Source organism: Coffea arabica, chromosome 10c (genome assembly GCF_036785885.1).
Source record: "Coffea arabica cultivar ET-39 chromosome 10c, Coffea Arabica ET-39 HiFi, whole genome shotgun sequence".
Taxonomy (NCBI): domain Eukaryota; kingdom Viridiplantae; phylum Streptophyta; class Magnoliopsida; order Gentianales; family Rubiaceae; genus Coffea; species Coffea arabica.
Window position 1 is genome coordinate 36,307,081 of NC_092329.1, and position 20,052 is coordinate 36,327,132.

A 20,052-nucleotide genomic window follows, 5' to 3' on the forward strand; every position below is an offset into this window, starting at 1 on the left:
AATTCTGGAAATTTTATTCAATACTCTCAAAAACTGAATGTAACATGCAGCTTGAGGCTATTAATAGCCGTGACTAAGACCTAATAAACTGGAAAAATAACAAGGAAAGTTCGGCCAGGCCCTTGGGCCTTCACTTGACCGAAAGCTAGCCCAACTAACTATAGATCTTAAGCGTCGGGGCGTTGCCCCCGAACCCCCACCGGGGGCTTCGCCGCGCCCCCGGGCCCCCAAGCCAGGGGCGCGTCGCCCGTACGGCTCAGCGAGGGTACTTAACTGCAGCTTGGCCCGCTATTTGGAGCTTGAACACTTGCATCTTCAATTGTAAGCAGCATTTTAGTAGTCGTGCAAGGATGTTCCAACTCAATTCCTTCAATGCCCGGTTTCTCTTGGGTTTGGATGGCACGTACCAAGGCTTGGAGGGACTCCTTATAAAGTCCTATTGACTACCTCAGTTTGTCCGTACGTTTGAGGATGACTAGAGGTAGAGAACAACAGTTTGGTTCCCAACCGACCCCATAAAGATTTCCAAAAATAGCTCAAAAACTTGACATCTCTATCGGATACTATTGTCCTAGGTATGCCATGCAAACGAACAACCTCTTTAAAGAATAAATCAGCAATGTGTAAAGCATCATCCGTCTTATGACATGCAATAAAGTGAGCCATTTTGGAGAACCTATCTACCACAACAAATATTGAGTCATGGCCACGCTTTGAACGAGGTAACCCAAGCACGAAATCCATGGAGATGTCAACCCAAGGTTGGTGAGGTATGGGTAAAGGAGTATACAAACCGTTTGGGTTGACCCGAGACTTAGCTTTGTGGCACACACCACATCTTCCAACAATCCTCTCCACGTCCTTGCGCATGCGAGGCCAATGGAAGTGTTCCTGCAATACAGCTAATGTCTTGGTGACACCAAAGTGTCCCAATTAGTCCACCACTATGTGACTCCCGAATAAGTAAGTCACGTATGGACCCTCGAGGAATGCACAGCTTGGTAAGATAAAATAAGAACCCATCATGTACAAAGAACTTTTCAAAGTCAGATTTTCCCCAATTCGCATAAGCGTTGGCAAAATCCAAGTCATCCTGATACAACTCCTTCATGAGCTCAAAGCCTAGGAGTTTAGCATCTAAGGCAGTGAGCAAAATGTGTCTCCGAGATAAAGCGTCAGCTACTACATTAGACTTACCTGTTTTGTATTTGATGACGTATGGAAAAGACTCGATGAAGGCTACCCATCGGGCATGCCGTTTGCTCAGCTTTTGTTGTCCTTTTAGGTGCTTGAGAGACTCGTGGTCAGTTTTGATGACGAATTCCCGGGCACGTAGGTAGTGTTGCCATGTCTCCAAAGCACGTACAAGGGCAAACATCTCCTTGTCATAAATTGAATAGTTGAGGACCGCGCCATTTAATTTCTCACTAAAGTAGGCAATCGGTCTCCCTCCTTGCATGAGTACGGCTCCTACTCCTACACCTGATGCATCACATTCCACTTCAAAAGTCAGATCAAAATTAGGTATTGCAAGGAGTGGTGCATGTGTGAGTTTGTGTTTCAGCAATTGGAAAGCCTTATCTTGGGTTTCCCCCCAAAAGAACTTCTCGTTCTTCTTTATGATCGCGGTAAGAGGTGCAGCAATGGTGCTAAAATCCTTCACAAAGCGACGGTAGAAGCTTGCTAATCCATGAAAGCTGCGCACATCACTTACAGAGGTAGGTGTTGGCCACTCCTGGATGGACTTAATCTTCTCTTCATCTACATGAATGCCCTGCGCACTTACAACATATCCTAGAAACACAACATGATCAGTGCAAAATGTGCACTTCTTAAGGTTGGCATATAGCCTTTCCCTTCGAAGTACTGCAAAGATGGCTTTGAGGTGCTCAAGGTGTTCCTCTAAGCTTCTACTATAAATCAGAATATCATCAAAGTAAACCACTACAAATTTCCCAAGAAAAGGTCTCAAAACATGGTTCATCAAACGCATGAAGGTACTAGGTGCATTAGTTAAGCCAAATGGCATTACTAACCACTATCAATAACAACACTACACACCTTATCCTTGATATGACACCTTGTGTAGAAAAGGTTGTCCCGTTGTACCTCCATTTCCTCCTCTTTGGCGCGGGTAGTGAGGACCTTTCGAACCACTAGGCATCCAATCTCCTCATGCGTAGGTATCTCCTCACTCGATTCATTCTCTTCCTCTTCTAGAGGCGGTATCCCCTCGTACTCCTCTTCCTCATCTGATACAATTTCCCCATTTGGCAACATCAGCATGGTCCTTTGGCTGGGGCATTGAGAAGCGATGTGGCCAAATCCTTGACACTTAAAGCACTTGGTGTCTCGACCACGTGGTTGGGAAGCTGCATTATTAGCCTTAAAGTCAGGCTTGGGCGCTGCCTTGGAAGGGAGGCCATTTGGCCTTGGAGGGTAAGAAGGAGCTGCGGCCTTCTCCTCCCTTTTTGGTTGAGAAGTGCGCCAATTTCCAGCTTGATAAGTAGTGCTTTGTCGTGCAGTACCCCTCCTCTTGAGGCGCCGTTCAATGGTAACCGCCTTCTCGAGCATTTCATTCATGTCGAGGTAGTGTTGGAGTTCCACTACTTCAGCAATCTCGGGCCTCAATCCATGTAGAAAACGAGCCATAGTGGCCTCTCCATCTTCACGCAAATCCGCCTTCATGATGGCCATTTCCATCTCCTTGTAATAATCCTCAACTGACATGGACCCTTGGTTGAGAGCTTGTAGCCGACGGTGTAGATCTCGACTATAGTAGCTCGGAACGAACCTTTTTCTCATCAGACTCCTCATTTCCTCCCAAGTTTCCACAGGTCTCTCACGATTTCTCCTTCGGCTTAGTCTAAGTTGGTCCCACCAAATGGAGGCGTAGTCAGTGAATTCTACGGCTGCTAGTTTCACCTTTTGCTCCTCCGTATAGGTGTGGCATTCATAGACTAACTCAATTTTCCGTTCCCATTCCAAGTACGCCTCGGGGTCCGACTTGCCTTGGAATGAGGGAATCTTGAGTTTGACACCTTTAATGGTGTCATCTCCTCGACGTTGGAACCTTTGATCATTTTGGTGCCTCCCCTCAAACGCTTCCTCTTCATCGTTTGAGTATGCCGATTCTTTGCCCTTACTCGGGGTAGGTGGGGGTTTCGAGTTCTCCAACTGATCAATTCGATCATGCAATGGTTCAATTTCATTCTTAAGCAATCGTTTGAACTCCCTCATCATGGCTTCCAACTGTAGTTTGATGTCCATGGTTTGTTCACCAACTTCACTAGACATATTTAGTCCACCTGCAAAACAAATAAACAAAACGAGTTCCTCTCTCTTTTTTTTTTATATGATGTATAGGTCACTCACACTCGTGTTTCACTCAAGTGTATCACTCTCTAATAATCTTACCAAGCAATTCCTTGGCTTGCTTGTTGCTTGAGTTGAACAAACTAGGCGTCACCGCAATGTACGTTCTTGACTAGTCAACAGGTGACACACAAGCTAGTAGCAATAAAATGGAGTTGAATGACTGAAGACCTAGACACGACTCAAGATTAGAATATAGTTGGACAATAACTAACGACGCAAAAGAAAGTAAGACAATTAACTTGAATGCTGAAATTTTGAAAATCCTAGAAAACTCTACCCGAAACCCAATTTTCTGGAATTTGTTGAGCTGCTGGTCCGTGGTCTTTTTGGTAAGGGTTTTGGAGTATTTTGGGTGGCCTTATGCTGCTCAAATAATGGGCAATCTACTACCTAAAACTCAGCCCAATCGGGTGTCACAATTGCTCCAACAGTTTTAGGGAAATTCAAGAATTCAAGATTCGGAAATTGGAAAGTGTGATCTGATTTGGACACTTGGGGTTGTTAAGGATTGGAAACCTTGGAGTTTGGTCAAATTTGGGAGTCCCAAGTGGTTCAAATTCGAAATTTTGGGGCTGGTCAGATTTGGAAGTCAGATTTTGCACCAAATTTGGTAAACTTGTAGGCTGTCAAGAATTGGAGGTTGTTCAGATTCGGAAGTCCAAGTTTGAATCAGATTTGGTGGCTTGAAGGTTGACCAAGACTAGGGCTGTTCAGATTTGGAAGTCCAAGTTTGAATCAGATTTGGTAAAACTTGAAGGCTGGTCAAGAATTGGAGGTTGTTCAGATTTGGAAGTCCAAGTTGGAATCAGATTTGATAAAACTTGAAGGCTGGTCAAAAATTGGAAACTAGAGCCGTCATTCTTAGAATTTTTTTTTTGACTTCTGTTGGGGTGTTTTCACACAATATTCAGCTAGTTTAGACCAGAATTTCACAGCAATTAACGTAAACAACTTGGACAGATTTGGTTTCAAGATCAAAGTTCCATGAAAACAAGAACACGGTTGAGGGTTTATTTCAGGTTTCAAGACTGCCAAGATTAACCTCTTTGATCCAAGAAGCTCAAGACTTCCCCAATAAGGTTTTGATGTTCGAGTTTTGCAAAGCAACAACACAAAGGTTCAAGAAACAAGTGCAAACAGATTCGGTATCCCAGCAAATTAATTCCAGCAACGACTCAAGGGAATGACAATAAGGTATGCATCACAATAGATTTTTTTTTTTGGATTTAAACAGAACATAAACACAAGACAAAACTGGACAGAAAATTTCGGACAACAACTAAACAACAAAGACAGATTTCTGACAAGGAAACAACCAAGACAGATTTAGGACTTGACAAACCCGAGCACTTGAGCTACGAATTTAGAAGACTAAAATAGATCTAAAAACAATAAAAAGGGATATTCGTGATACCTCTAACCAGCTCTGATGCCAGCTGATGCGAGACGCGGAAGCAACTTCGGATCTAGAGGAACACGATGAAGATTGGATGGAGTTGAACCTGAACTTGGACCACTCAAGAACAGATTTAACGGTAGAGGACGCCACAATCAAGTATGTGTGCTTGATTGATAAGTCAAGAACAGCCTAGGATCAACTCTAGGATGTTCAACTTAGCTTTCACAAGCTAAGGGAATTTGCCACAAGGAATGGACGAAATTCTGGAAATTTTATTCAATACTCTCAAAAACTGAATGTAACATGCGGCTTGAGGCTATTAATAGCCGTGACTAAGACCTAATAAACTGGAAAAATAACAAGGAAAGTTCGGCCAGGCCCTTGGGCCTTCACTTGACCGAAAGCTAGCCCAACTAACTATAGATCTTAAGCGTCGGGGGCGTTGCCCCCGAACCCCCACCGGGGGCTTCGCTGCGCCCCAGGGCCCCCAAGCCAGGGGCGCGTCGCCCGTACGGCTCAGCGAGGGTACTTAACTGCAGCTTGGCCCGCTATTTGGAGCTTGAACACTTGCATCTTCAATTGTAAGCAGCATTTTAGTAGTCGTGCAAGGATGTTCCAACTCAATTCCTTCAACGCCCGGTTTTTCTTGGGTTTGGATGGCACGTACCAAGGCTTGGAGGGACTCCTTGAATCTCTTAGCTCGTCCTCGTGTCACTGGGCCTTGGGGCACCTTCACAGGGTCTACTTGTACACTTTGGGCCTCGTGCTCAACCGCATCATGTATCCCATGAAATCGAACTCGGGCTCGAACACACTTGCAAGGCACCAAGGCGGATTTGGTGATGTTGGAGCTTCATGTGGACTAAGAGCAAGACAAAAATCATAATGGTCATTGAGGTACTTGTTCTTTAAACGAACCCTTGGTACACAACCATCCCCAAAATGTGGAATGTTCCCTTCAAGACGAGCTCGAATCAACTCCCCTTTGGTGTGGACTAATTTGAGTTGACATTGTTCCATGAATGGATACCAACGGGGTTTAACTCTTGGAGTACCAACTCCATGGAGGCTTGCAACATCTACAATTGATTTTGGAATGGAACACACCAAGATCAGCTCAACTTGCCTTTGCTTGGTCTGTATAAAAGAAGAAACACTACACAAAGCAAGGGCAAGTTCGTTAAGGAAATAATAGGCCTTCACCGGGTTGCTCAAGATCAGCCCACTTTCTATCTTTTCTTCCTTTTTACCACCCATCTCATTAGATTTTTTCATCTCTTTTTCTAGTTCAACAGCTGACCCTTGGATCTCATTCCTTTCAACTCCCTCGGATTTTACCTCTTCAGGCTCAAATCCCCATCTCGCTTTTTCTCCATCCTATAACGCTCAAGCTCACTTTTCATGCGTGCTAGATCAATACAAAGCTGGTCATAAGTAAGTGATACTAGTCCAAAACGACGACCATTAAATAAGAAGGAATACTTATTAGCATGTCCGTCATATTTAACTTCTCGCCTTGACATCCATGCTTTGCCTAACAACACATGTGTCACTTGAATTGGGACTACATCACACAACACCTCATCCACATATTTGCCGATTTGAATAGGTACAAGTGTGTGCTTAGTAACCCAAACATCACCATGAGTGCATTGTTCCCCTTGAAGAACTGGAATTCCTCAATGAGTTTTGAATCAACTTCTCTCCAAGTACTCCAAGATGGCAACGTTTAAGTGGCTGGAATTTGAAAGGAAATTTTGGACAGATTTGATGGATGCGCTATTGTGAATGGAATCTCAATGAAAACTTAGCTTCCTAAAATGTAGGAGAGAATGTAGGAGAGTGTTCCTAAAATGTAGGAGAGAGTATAGGAGAGTGTTCCTTAAACGTAGGAGAGTGTTCCTAAAACGTAGGAGAGAATATAGGAGAGTGTCCAAGTGAAAACAAAGAAACCCTAGCGCAAATGAAGCCCTAGCCACAAGTAGAAACCCTAGCGCAAACGAAACCTTAGTCGCACAAATGAAATCCTAGCCGCACAAAGGGAACCCTAGCCGCCACAAGGAAACCCTAGCCGTCGCCCTCTTGTTTCCTTGTTGCCTTCGGCTATGACTAACGACTTGGACAGAATTTGGTAGCAATGTTGGAACACCAACGACCAGAAATTTCGATGCAACAAACGACTCAATACCACGAAACAACTTGCGGACAGATTGTTCACAACAACTACGGATGAATGGATAGAAATTGGACTCACGAAGACCAACAAAATTCCGGGCAGATTTGACACAACAAAGAAACATGCACGGCAGAATTGAAGATGCAAGACACAACCAAGTTTGGACAGATTTTCAAGCAACGACGTGACACACAAACGGACAGAATTGGTGACACAACCAACGACTCCAACGCAAGAACAAGTTGTGGACAGAAATTATCAATAAACTAGACACAACACAAAGGAGAAAACACACCAACAGATTTTGTGTTCGGATGAACAGTAACGTGAACAGTGTCGGATGAACATTACCGGTGAACAGTGTCGATGAACAGTACGATGAACAGTGACGTTTTTTTTTTTTTTTGTTGTAAAGCAAGGCAGCGGAACAAGAAACGCAAAGACAAACTACGGATATAACGGAAGATACCTCAACCAAAGCTCTGAAGCCAACTGATACGTTCCTCGATCAACACGTTTCGAGACACGTAGCCCGTTTGCCCAAGGATCTAGCGAGGTTGTCCAACGCTTGGTTTGCGGAACCTAGAATCAAACGGACGACACGATTTGATTTAGGTAGTAGACGACACTCCGATGAAGGTGAATACTCCAGGGGAATAGGTCGGATGAACAATCAAGGACAGGACGCAAGATTGCTCAATAACCCTATCCAAAGCAAGTTAAAGGCTCGAATTCTCTAAAAAAGAAAACGAAAGTACTAAGAATTTTATTCATAAAACTTGTGTCTTTAACCTTACAAAGCTAGCCTATTTATAGGCTAAAGTGACTAAAACCCTAAAGGCTAGGAAAAGGAAAAAGTCGGCCCATGCTCTTGGAACAAGATGGGCCGGCCCATGCTCTTACTTAATCATTAACTAATTGCTAACTAATTGATGGGGCCTAAGGCCTTATTCTCTTGGTGGCCCGCTTGACTCTTCGTGGGCTTGGATCATGGTGTAAATGACTCGATTGTCTCTCTCCACGCCCTCAATATCTTTGTGAACTCCATGTTGGTCTTGGACAAGTCTAACCAGAACTTGGAGTGATTCTTTGAAGAGCTTGGCCCGTGCACGCGTGATTGGGCCCAATGGAACTCGGACTGGGTCATTACTTGGGCTAAGGTCCGTGCACACATTAGTCCCCTCCACTTGAGAAGGATTTGTCCTCAAATCTGGATGGAAATGAATGACACGAACAAGGGTTGGTAGTCTGAATCCTCAAATCGAACGCCACCACAGATTGACTTACATGTTTCTTGGTTAGTTTGAAAAAATGCTCACAACCAGCCTAGAAAAACTCATGGCTTTACTCCAGTGGCTCCTCTTGTTCATATCATTCCCCTCCTCTTGAAAGCAATTTGCCCACAAATTGAAGCAAGAATGGTGACAAGACGAGTTACATGCCTTCGACTCAATCTTGTTATGATGGCTACAGATGGCATCCAATTCAAAGCCCATGTGCTAAGTTGGAAAATAACCCTTGTCGAACCTTGAATCTCACAAACCATCTTCAATGTATGCTCAACTTGATCGTTTGTGGTCATGAGGTAAGGGTCCTCAAAGTGGTATGAAGTGTATCCCATGAAATCGAACTCGGGCTCGAACACACTTGCAAGGCACCAAGGCGGATTTGGTGATGTTGGAGCTTCATGTGGACTAAGAGCAAGACAAAAATCATAATGGTCATTGAGGTACTTGTTCTTTAAACGAACCCTTGGTACACAACCATCCCCAAAATGTGGAGTGTTCCCTTCAAGACGAGCTCGAATCAACTCCCCTTTGGTGTGGACTAATTTGAGTTGACATTGTTCCATGAATGGATACCAACGGGGTTTAACTCTTGGAGTACCAACTCCATGGAGGCTTGCAACATCTACAATTGATTTTGGAATGGAACACACCAAGATCAGCTCAACTTGCCTTTGCTTGGTCTGTATAAAAGAAGAAACACTACACAAAGCAAGGGCAAGTTCGTTAAGGAAATAATAGGCCTTCACCGGGTTGCTCAAGATCAGCCCACTTTCTATCTTTTCTTCCTTTTTACCACCCATCTCATTAGATTTTTTCATCTCTTTTTCTAGTTCAACAGCTGACCCTTGGATCTCATTCCTTTCAACTCCCTCGGATTTTACCTCTTCAGGCTCAAATCCCCATCTCGCTTTTTCTCCATCCTATAACGCTCAAGCTCACTTTTCATGCGTGCTAGATCAATACAAAGCTGGTCATAAGTAAGTGATACTAGTCCAAAACGACGACCATTAAATAAGAAGGAATACTTATTAGCATGTCCGTCATATTTAACTTCTCGCCTTGACATCCATGCTTTGCCTAACAACACATGTGTCACTTGAATTGGGACTACATCACACAACACCTCATCCACATATTTGCCGATTTGAATAGGTACAAGTGTGTGCTTAGTAACCCAAACATCACCATGAGTGCTCGTCAACTTGTACGGTTGAAGATGATCAATGGTTGGAAGATTTAATTTCCCAACCATGATAGCACTTGCAAGGTTGACTTCACAACTCCCATCAATGGTCAAGCTACTGATTTTATCTTTGACACCACAACGAGTATAAAACCAACCAAGCAACTGAGATTTGATGATGTCCAATTGCTCATCTACACCACGTAATGCCACTTCTTTGACTCCCTTAGGATCAGGAAGACAATGTTGTGAGCTAGCTTTTATGCGTCTTGTACTCGCCATGAATGTATGAGGGAACCTGCAAAAAGTTAGCAACGAAACCGAAGATATTGCCTTTCATGCTCCCTTGCGTGTATCCACTCGCACTCATGTATATGGATGTCACTCTAATGCTCTCACGACACTTCTCAAGTCACAAATTGTTCCCCTTGAAGAACTGGAATTCCTCAATGAGTTTTGAATCAACTTCTCTCCAAGTACTCCAAGATGGCAACGTTTAAGTGGCTGGAATTTGAAAGGAAATTTTGGACAGATTTGATGGATGCGCTATTGTGAATGGAATCTCAATGAAAACTTAGCTTCCTAAAATGTAGGAGAGAATGTAGGAGAGTGTTCCTAAAATGTAGGAGAGAGTATAGGAGAGTGTTCCTTAAACGTAGGAGAGTGTTCCTAAAACGTAGGAGAGAATATAGGAGAGTGTCCAAGTGAAAACAAAGAAACCCTAGCGCAAATGAAGCCCTAGCCACAAGTAGAAACCCTAGCGCAAACGAAACCTTAGTCGCACAAATGAAATCCTAGCCGCACAAAGGGAACCCTAGCCGCCACAAGGAAACCCTAGCCGTCGCCCTCTTGTTTCCTTGTTGCCTTCGGCTATGACTAACGACTTGGACAGAATTTGGTAGCAATGTTGGAACACCAACGACCAGAAATTTCGATGCAACAAACGACTCAATACCACGAAACAACTTGCGGACAGATTGTTCACAACAACTACGGATGAATGGATAGAAATTGGACTCACGAAGACCAACAAAATTCCGGGCAGATTTGACACAACAAAGAAACATGCACGGCAGAATTGAAGATGCAAGACACAACCAAGTTTGGACAGATTTTCAAGCAACGACGTGACACACAAACGGACAGAATTGGTGACACAACCAACGACTCCAACGCAAGAACAAGTTGTGGACAGAAATTATCAATAAACTAGACACAACACAAAGGAGAAAACACACCAACAGATTTTGTGTTCGGATGAACAGTAACGTGAACAGTGTCGGATGAACATTACCGGTGAACAGTGTCGATGAACAGTACGATGAACAGTGACGTTTTTTTTTTTTTTTGTTGTAAAGCAAGGCAGCGGAACAAGAAACGCAAAGACAAACTACGGATATAACGGAAGATACCTCAACCAAAGCTCTGAAGCCAACTGATACGTTCCTCGATCAACACGTTTCGAGACACGTAGCCCGTTTGCCCAAGGATCTAGCGAGGTTGTCCAACGCTTGGTTTGCGGAACCTAGAATCAAACGGACGACACGATTTGATTTAGGTAGTAGACGACACTCCGATGAAGGTGAATACTCCAGGGGAATAGGTCGGATGAACAATCAAGGACAGGACGCAAGATTGCTCAATAACCCTATCCAAAGCAAGTTAAAGGCTCGAATTCTCTAAAAAAGAAAACGAAAGTACTAAGAATTTTATTCATAAAACTTGTGTCTTTAACCTTACAAAGCTAGCCTATTTATAGGCTAAAGTGACTAAAACCCTAAAGGCTAGGAAAAGGAAAAAGTCGGCCCATGCTCTTGGAACAAGATGGGCCGGCCCATGCTCTTACTTAATCATTAACTAATTGCTAACTAATTGATGGGGCCTAAGGCCTTATTCTCTTGGTGGCCCGCTTGACTCTTCGTGGGCTTGGATCATGGTGTAAATGACTCGATTGTCTCTCTCCACGCCCTCAATATCTTTGTGAACTCCATGTTGGTCTTGGACAAGTCTAACCAGAACTTGGAGTGATTCTTTGAAGAGCTTGGCCCGTGCACGCGTGATTGGGCCCAATGGAACTCGGACTGGGTCATTACTTGGGCTAAGGTCCGTGCACACATTAGTCCCCTCCACTTGAGAAGGATTTGTCCTCAAATCTGGATGGAAATGAATGACACGAACAAGGGTTGGTAGTCTGAATCCTCAAATCGAACGCCACCACAGATTGACTTACATGTTTCTTGGTTAGTTTGAAAAAATGCTCACAACCAGCCTAGAAAAACTCATGGCTTTACTCCAGTGGCTCCTCTTGTTCATATCATTCCCCTCCTCTTGAAAGCAATTTGCCCACAAATTGAAGCAAGAATGGTGACAAGACGAGTTACATGCCTTCGACTCAATCTTGTTATGATGGCTACAGATGGCATCCAATTCAAAGCCCATGTGCTAAGTTGGAAAATAACCCTTGTCGAACCTTGAATCTCACAAACCATCTTCAATGTATGCTCAACTTGATCGTTTGTGGTCATGAGGTAAGGGTCCTCAAAGTGGTATGAAGTGTATCCCATGAAATCGAACTCGGGCTCGAACACACTTGCAAGGCACCAAGGCGGATTTGGTGATGTTGGAGCTTCATGTGGACTAAGAGCAAGACAAAAATCATAATGGTCATTGAGGTACTTGTTCTTTAAACGAACCCTTGGTACACAACCATCCCCAAAATGTGGAGTGTTCCCTTCAAGACGAGCTCGAATCAACTCCCCTTTGGTGTGGACTAATTTGAGTTGACATTGTTCCATGAATGGATACCAACGGGGTTTAACTCTTGGAGTACCAACTCCATGGAGGCTTGCAACATCTACAATTGATTTTGGAATGGAACACACCAAGATCAGCTCAACTTGCCTTTGCTTGGTCTGTATAAAAGAAGAAACACTACACAAAGCAAGGGCAAGTTCGTTAAGGAAATAATAGGCCTTCACCGGGTTGCTCAAGATCAGCCCACTTTCTCTCTTTTCTTCCTTTTTACCACCCATCTCATTAGATTTTTTCATCTCTTTTTCTAGTTCAACAGCTGACCCTTGGATCTCATTCCTTTCAACTCCCTCGGATTTTACCTCTTCAGGCTCAAATCCCCATCTCGCTTTTTCTCCATCCTATAACGCTCAAGCTCACTTTTCATGCGTGCTAGATCAATACAAAGCTGGTCATAAGTAAGTGATACTAGTCCAAAACGACGACCATTAAATAAGAAGGAATACTTAGTAGCATGTCCGTCATATTTAACTTCTCGCCTTGACATCCATGCTTTGCCTAACAACACATGTGTCACTTGAATTGGGACTACATCACACAACACCTCATCCACATATTTGCCGATTTGAATAGGTACAAGTGTGTGCTTAGTAACCCAAACATCACCATGAGTGCTCGTCAACTTGTACGGTTGAAGATGATCAATGGTTGGAAGATTTAATTTCCCAACCATGATAGCACTTGCAAGGTTGACTTCACAACTCCCATCAATGGTCAAGCTACTGATTTTATCTTTGACACCACAACGAGTATAAAACCAACCAAGCAACTGAGATTTGATGATGTCCAATTGCTCATCTACACCACGTAATGCCACTTCTTTGACTCCCTTAGGATCAGGAAGACAATGTTGTGAGCTAGCTTTTATGCGTCTTGTACTCGCCATGAATGTATGAGGGAACCTGCAAAAAGTTAGCAACGAAACCGAAGATATTGCCTTTCATGCTCCCTTGCGTGTATCCACTCGCACTCATGTATATGGATGTCACTCTAATGCTCTCACGACACTTCTCAAGTCACAAATTGTTCCCCTTGAAGAACTGGAATTCCTCAATGAGTTTTGAATCAACTTCTCTCCAAGTACTCCAAGATGGCAACGTTTAAGTGGCTGGAATTTGAAAGGAAATTTTGGACAGATTTGATGGATGCGCTATTGTGAATGGAATCTCAATGAAAACTTAGCTTCCTAAAATGTAGGAGAGAATGTAGGAGAGTGTTCCTAAAATGTAGGAGAGAGTATAGGAGAGTGTTCCTTAAACGTAGGAGAGTGTTCCTAAAACGTAGGAGAGAATATAGGAGAGTGTCCAAGTGAAAACAAAGAAACCCTAGCGCAAATGAAGCCCTAGCCACAAGTAGAAACCCTAGCGCAAACGAAACCTTAGTCGCACAAATGAAATCCTAGCCGCACAAAGGGAACCCTAGCCGCCACAAGGAAACCCTAGCCGTCGCCCTCTTGTTTCCTTGTTGCCTTCGGCTATGACTAACGACTTGGACAGAATTTGGTAGCAATGTTGGAACACCAACGACCAGAAATTTCGATGCAACAAACGACTCAATACCACGAAACAACTTGCGGACAGATTGTTCACAACAACTACGGATGAATGGATAGAAATTGGACTCACGAAGACCAACAAAATTCCGGGCAGATTTGACACAACAAAGAAACATGCACGGCAGAATTGAAGATGCAAGACACAACCAAGTTTGGACAGATTTTCAAGCAACGACGTGACACACAAACGGACAGAATTGGTGACACAACCAACGACTCCAACGCAAGAACAAGTTGTGGACAGAAATTATCAATAAACTAGACACAACACAAAGGAGAAAACACACCAACAGATTTTGTGTTCGGATGAACAGTAACGTGAACAGTGTCGGATGAACATTACCGGTGAACAGTGTCGATGAACAGTACGATGAACAGTGACGTTTTTTTTTTTTTTTGTTGTAAAGCAAGGCAGCGGAACAAGAAACGCAAAGACAAACTACGGATATAACGGAAGATACCTCAACCAAAGCTCTGAAGCCAACTGATACGTTCCTCGATCAACACGTTTCGAGACACGTAGCCCGTTTGCCCAAGGATCTAGCGAGGTTGTCCAACGCTTGGTTTGCGGAACCTAGAATCAAACGGACGACACGATTTGATTTAGGTAGTAGACGACACTCCGATGAAGGTGAATACTCCAGGGGAATAGGTCGGATGAACAATCAAGGACAGGACGCAAGATTGCTCAATAACCCTATCCAAAGCAAGTTAAAGGCTCGAATTCTCTAAAAAAGAAAACGAAAGTACTAAGAATTTTATTCATAAAACTTGTGTCTTTAACCTTACAAAGCTAGCCTATTTATAGGCTAAAGTGACTAAAACCCTAAAGGCTAGGAAAAGGAAAAAGTCGGCCCATGCTCTTGGAACAAGATGGGCCGGCCCATGCTCTTACTTAATCATTAACTAATTGCTAACTAATTGATGGGGCCTAAGGCCTTATTCTCTTGGTGGCCCGCTTGACTCTTCGTGGGCTTGGATCATGGTGTAAATGACTCGATTGTCTCTCTCCACGCCCTCAATATCTTTGTGAACTCCATGTTGGTCTTGGACAAGTCTAACCAGAACTTGGAGTGATTCTTTGAAGAGCTTGGCCCGTGCACGCGTGATTGGGCCCAATGGAACTCGGACTGGGTCATTACTTGGGCTAAGGTCCGTGCACACATTAGTCCCCTCCACTTGAGAAGGATTTGTCCTCAAATCTGGATGGAAATGAATGACACGAACAAGGGTTGGTAGTCTGAATCCTCAAATCGAACGCCACCACAGATTGACTTACATGTTTCTTGGTTAGTTTGAAAAAATGCTCACAACCAGCCTAGAAAAACTCATGGCTTTACTCCAGTGGCTCCTCTTGTTCATATCATTCCCCTCCTCTTGAAAGCAATTTGCCCACAAATTGAAGCAAGAATGGTGACAAGACGAGTTACATGCCTTCGACTCAATCTTGTTATGATGGCTACAGATGGCATCCAATTCAAAGCCCATGTGCTAAGTTGGAAAATAACCCTTGTCGAACCTTGAATCTCACAAACCATCTTCAATGTATGCTCAACTTGATCGTTTGTGGTCATGAGGTAAGGGTCCTCAAAGTGGTATGAAGTGTATCCCATGAAATCGAACTCGGGCTCGAACACACTTGCAAGGCACCAAGGCGGATTTGGTGATGTTGGAGCTTCATGTGGACTAAGAGCAAGACAAAAATCATAATGGTCATTGAGGTACTTGTTCTTTAAACGAACCCTTGGTACACAACCATCCCCAAAATGTGGAGTGTTCCCTTCAAGACGAGCTCGAATCAACTCCCCTTTGGTGTGGACTAATTTGAGTTGACATTGTTCCATGAATGGATACCAACGGGGTTTAACTCTTGGAGTACCAACTCCATGGAGGCTTGCAACATCTACAATTGATTTTGGAATGGAACACACCAAGATCAGCTCAACTTGCCTTTGCTTGGTCTGTATAAAAGAAGAAACACTACACAAAGCAAGGGCAAGTTCGTTAAGGAAATAATAGGCCTTCACCGGGTTGCTCAAGATCAGCCCACTTTCTATCTTTTCTTCCTTTTTACCACCCATCTCATTAGATTTTTTCATCTCTTTTTCTAGTTCAACAGCTGACCCTTGGATCTCATTCCTTTCAACTCCCTCGGATTTTACCTCTTCAGGCTCAAATCCCCATCTCGCTTTTTCTCCATCCTATAACGCTCAAGCTCACTTTTCATGCGTGCTAGATCAATACAAAGCTGGTCATAAGTAAGTGATACTAGTCCAAAACGACGACCATTAAATAAGAAGGAATACTTATTAGCATGTCCGTCATATTTAACTTCTCGCCTTGACATCCATGCTTTGCCTAACAACACATGTGTCACTTGAATTGGGACTACATCACACAACACCTCATCCACATATTTGCCGATTTGAATAGGTACAAGTGTGTGCTTAGTAACCCAAACATCACCATGAGTGCTCGTCAACTTGTACGGTTGAAGATGATCAATGGTTGGAAGATTTAATTTCCCAACCATGATAGCACTTGCAAGGTTGACTTCACAACTCCCATCAATGGTCAAGCTACTGATTTTATCTTTGACACCACAACGAGTATAAAACCAACCAAGCAACTGAGATTTGATGATGTCCAATTGCTCATCTACACCACGTAATGCCACTTCTTTGACTCCCTTAGGATCAGGAAGACAATGTTGTGAGCTAGCTTTTATGCGTCTTGTACTCGCCATGAATGTATGAGGGAACCTGCAAAAAGTTAGCAACGAAACCGAAGATATTGCCTTTCATGCTCCCTTGCGTGTATCCACTCGCACTCATGTATATGGATGTCACTCTAATGCTCTCACGACACTTCTCAAGTCACAAATTGTTCCCCTTGAAGAACTGGAATTCCTCAATGAGTTTTGAATCAACTTCTCTCCAAGTACTCCAAGATGGCAACGTTTAAGTGGCTGGAATTTGAAAGGAAATTTTGGACAGATTTGATGGATGCGCTATTGTGAATGGAATCTCAATGAAAACTTAGCTTCCTAAAATGTAGGAGAGAATGTAGGAGAGTGTTCCTAAAATGTAGGAGAGAGTATAGGAGAGTGTTCCTTAAACGTAGGAGAGTGTTCCTAAAACGTAGGAGAGAATATAGGAGAGTGTCCAAGTGAAAACAAAGAAACCCTAGCGCAAATGAAGCCCTAGCCACAAGTAGAAACCCTAGCGCAAACGAAACCTTAGTCGCACAAATGAAATCCTAGCCGCACAAAGGGAACCCTAGCCGCCACAAGGAAACCCTAGCCGTCGCCCTCTTGTTTCCTTGTTGCCTTCGGCTATGACTAACGACTTGGACAGAATTTGGTAGCAATGTTGGAACACCAACGACCAGAAATTTCGATGCAACAAACGACTCAATACCACGAAACAACTTGCGGACAGATTGTTCACAACAACTACGGATGAATGGATAGAAATTGGACTCACGAAGACCAACAAAATTCCGGGCAGATTTGACACAACAAAGAAACATGCACGGCAGAATTGAAGATGCAAGACACAACCAAGTTTGGACAGATTTTCAAGCAACGACGTGACACACAAACGGACAGAATTGGTGACACAACCAACGACTCCAACGCAAGAACAAGTTGTGGACAGAAATTATCAATAAACTAGACACAACACAAAGGAGAAAACACACCAACAGATTTTGTGTTCGGATGAACAGTAACGTGAACAGTGTCGGATGAACATTACCGGTGAACAGTGTCGATGAACAGTACGATGAACAGTGACGTTTTTTTTTTTTTTTTGTTGTAAAGCAAGGCAGCGGAACAAGAAACGCAAAGACAAACTACGGATATAACGGAAGATACCTCAACCAAAGCTCTGAAGCCAACTGATACGTTCCTCGATCAACACGTTTCGAGACACGTAGCCCGTTTGCCCAAGGATCTAGCGAGGTTGTCCAACGCTTGGTTTGCGGAACCTAGAATCAAACGGACGACACGATTTGATTTAGGTAGTAGACGACACTCCGATGAAGGTGAATACTCCAGGGGAATAGGTCGGATGAACAATCAAGGACAGGACGCAAGATTGCTCAATAACCCTATCCAAAGCAAGTTAAAGGCTCGAATTCTCTAAAAAAGAAAACGAAAGTACTAAGAATTTTATTCATAAAACTTGTGTCTTTAACCTTACAAAGCTAGCCTATTTATAGGCTAAAGTGACTAAAACCCTAAAGGCTAGGAAAAGGAAAAAGTCGGCCCATGCTCTTGGAACAAGATGGGCCGGCCCATGCTCTTACTTAATCATTAACTAATTGCTAACTAATTGATGGGGCCTAAGGCCTTATTCTCTTGGTGGCCCGCTTGACTCTTCGTGGGCTTGGATCATGGTGTAAATGACTCGATTGTCTCTCTCCACGCCCTCAATATCTTTGTGAACTCCATGTTGGTCTTGGACAAGTCTAACCAGAACTTGGAGTGATTCTTTGAAGAGCTTGGCCCGTGCACGCGTGATTGGGCCCAATGGAACTCGGACTGGGTCATTACTTGGGCTAAGGTCCGTGCACACATTAGTCCCCTCCACTTGAGAAGGATTTGTCCTCAAATCTGGATGGAAATGAATGACACGAACAAGGGTTGGTAGTCTGAATCCTCAAATCGAACGCCACCACAGATTGACTTACATGTTTCTTGGTTAGTTTGAAAAAATGCTCACAACCAGCCTAGAAAAACTCATGGCTTTACTCCAGTGGCTCCTCTTGTTCATATCATTCCCCTCCTCTTGAAAGCAATTTGCCCACAAATTGAAGCAAGAATGGTGACAAGACGAGTTACATGCCTTCGACTCAATCTTGTTATGATGGCTACAGATGGCATCCAATTCAAAGCCCATGTGCTAAGTTGGAAAATAACCCTTGTCGAACCTTGAATCTCACAAACCATCTTCAATGTATGCTCAACTTGATCGTTTGTGGTCATGAGGTAAGGGTCCTCAAAGTGGTATGAAGTGTATCCCATGAAATCGAACTCGGGCTCGAACACACTTGCAAGGCACCAAGGCGGATTTGGTGATGTTGGAGCTTCATGTGGACTAAGAGCAAGACAAAAATCATAATGGTCATTGAGGTACTTGTTCTTTAAACGAACCCTTGGTACACAACCATCCCCAAAATGTGGAGTGTTCCCTTCAAGACGAGCTCGAATCAACTCCCCTTTGGTGTGGACTAATTTGAGTTGACATTGTTCCATGAATGGATACCAACGGGGTTTAACTCTTGGAGTACCAACTCCATGGAGGCTTGCAACATCTACAATTGATTTTGGAATGGAACACACCAAGATCAGCTCAACTTGCCTTTGCTTGGTCTGTATAAAAGAAGAAACACTACACAAAGCAAGGGCAAGTTCGTTAAGGAAATAATAGGCCTTCACCGGGTTGCTCAAGATCAGCCCACTTTCTCTCTTTTCTTCCTTTTTACCACCCATCTCATTAGATTTTTTCATCTCTTTTTCTAGTTCAACAGCTGACCCTTGGATCTCATTCCTTTCAACTCCCTCGGATTTTACCTCTTCAGGCTCAAATCCCCATCTCGCTTTTTCTCCATCCTATAACGCTCAAGCTCACTTTTCATGCGTGCTAGATCAATACAAAGCTGGTCATAAGTAAGTGATACTAGTCCAAAACGACGACCATTAAATAAGAAGGAATACTTAGTAGCATGTCCGTCATATTTAACTTCTCGCCTTGACATCCATGCTTTGCCTAACAACACATGTGTCACTTGAATTGGGACTACATCACACAACACCTCATCCACATATTTGCCGATTTGAATAGGTACAAGTGTGTGCTTAGTAACCCAAACATCACCATGAGTGCTCGTCAACTTGTACGGTTGAAGATGATCAATGGTTGGAAGATTTAATTTCCCAACCATGATAGCACTTGCAAGGTTGACTTCACAACTCCCATCAATGGTCAAGCTACTGATTTTATCTTTGACACCACAACGAGTATAAAACCAACCAAGCAACTGAGATTTGATGATGTCCAATTGCTCATCTACACCACGTAATGCCACTTCTTTGACTCCCTTAGGATCAGGAAGACAATGTTGTGAGCTAGCTTTTATGCGTCTTGTACTCGCCATGAATGTATGAGGGAACCTGCAAAAAGTTAGCAACGAAACCGAAGATATTGCCTTTCATGCTCCCTTGCGTGTATCCACTCGCACTCATGTATATGGATG

General features: G+C 43.4%; 1 pseudogene; it reads right to left on the reverse strand.

Annotated features, from left to right (window-relative positions):
* Positions 1-814: 814 nt before the first annotated feature.
* Positions 815-20,052, reverse strand: part of LOC140015914 (uncharacterized) — a 63,831-nt pseudogene continuing 44,593 nt past the window's right edge.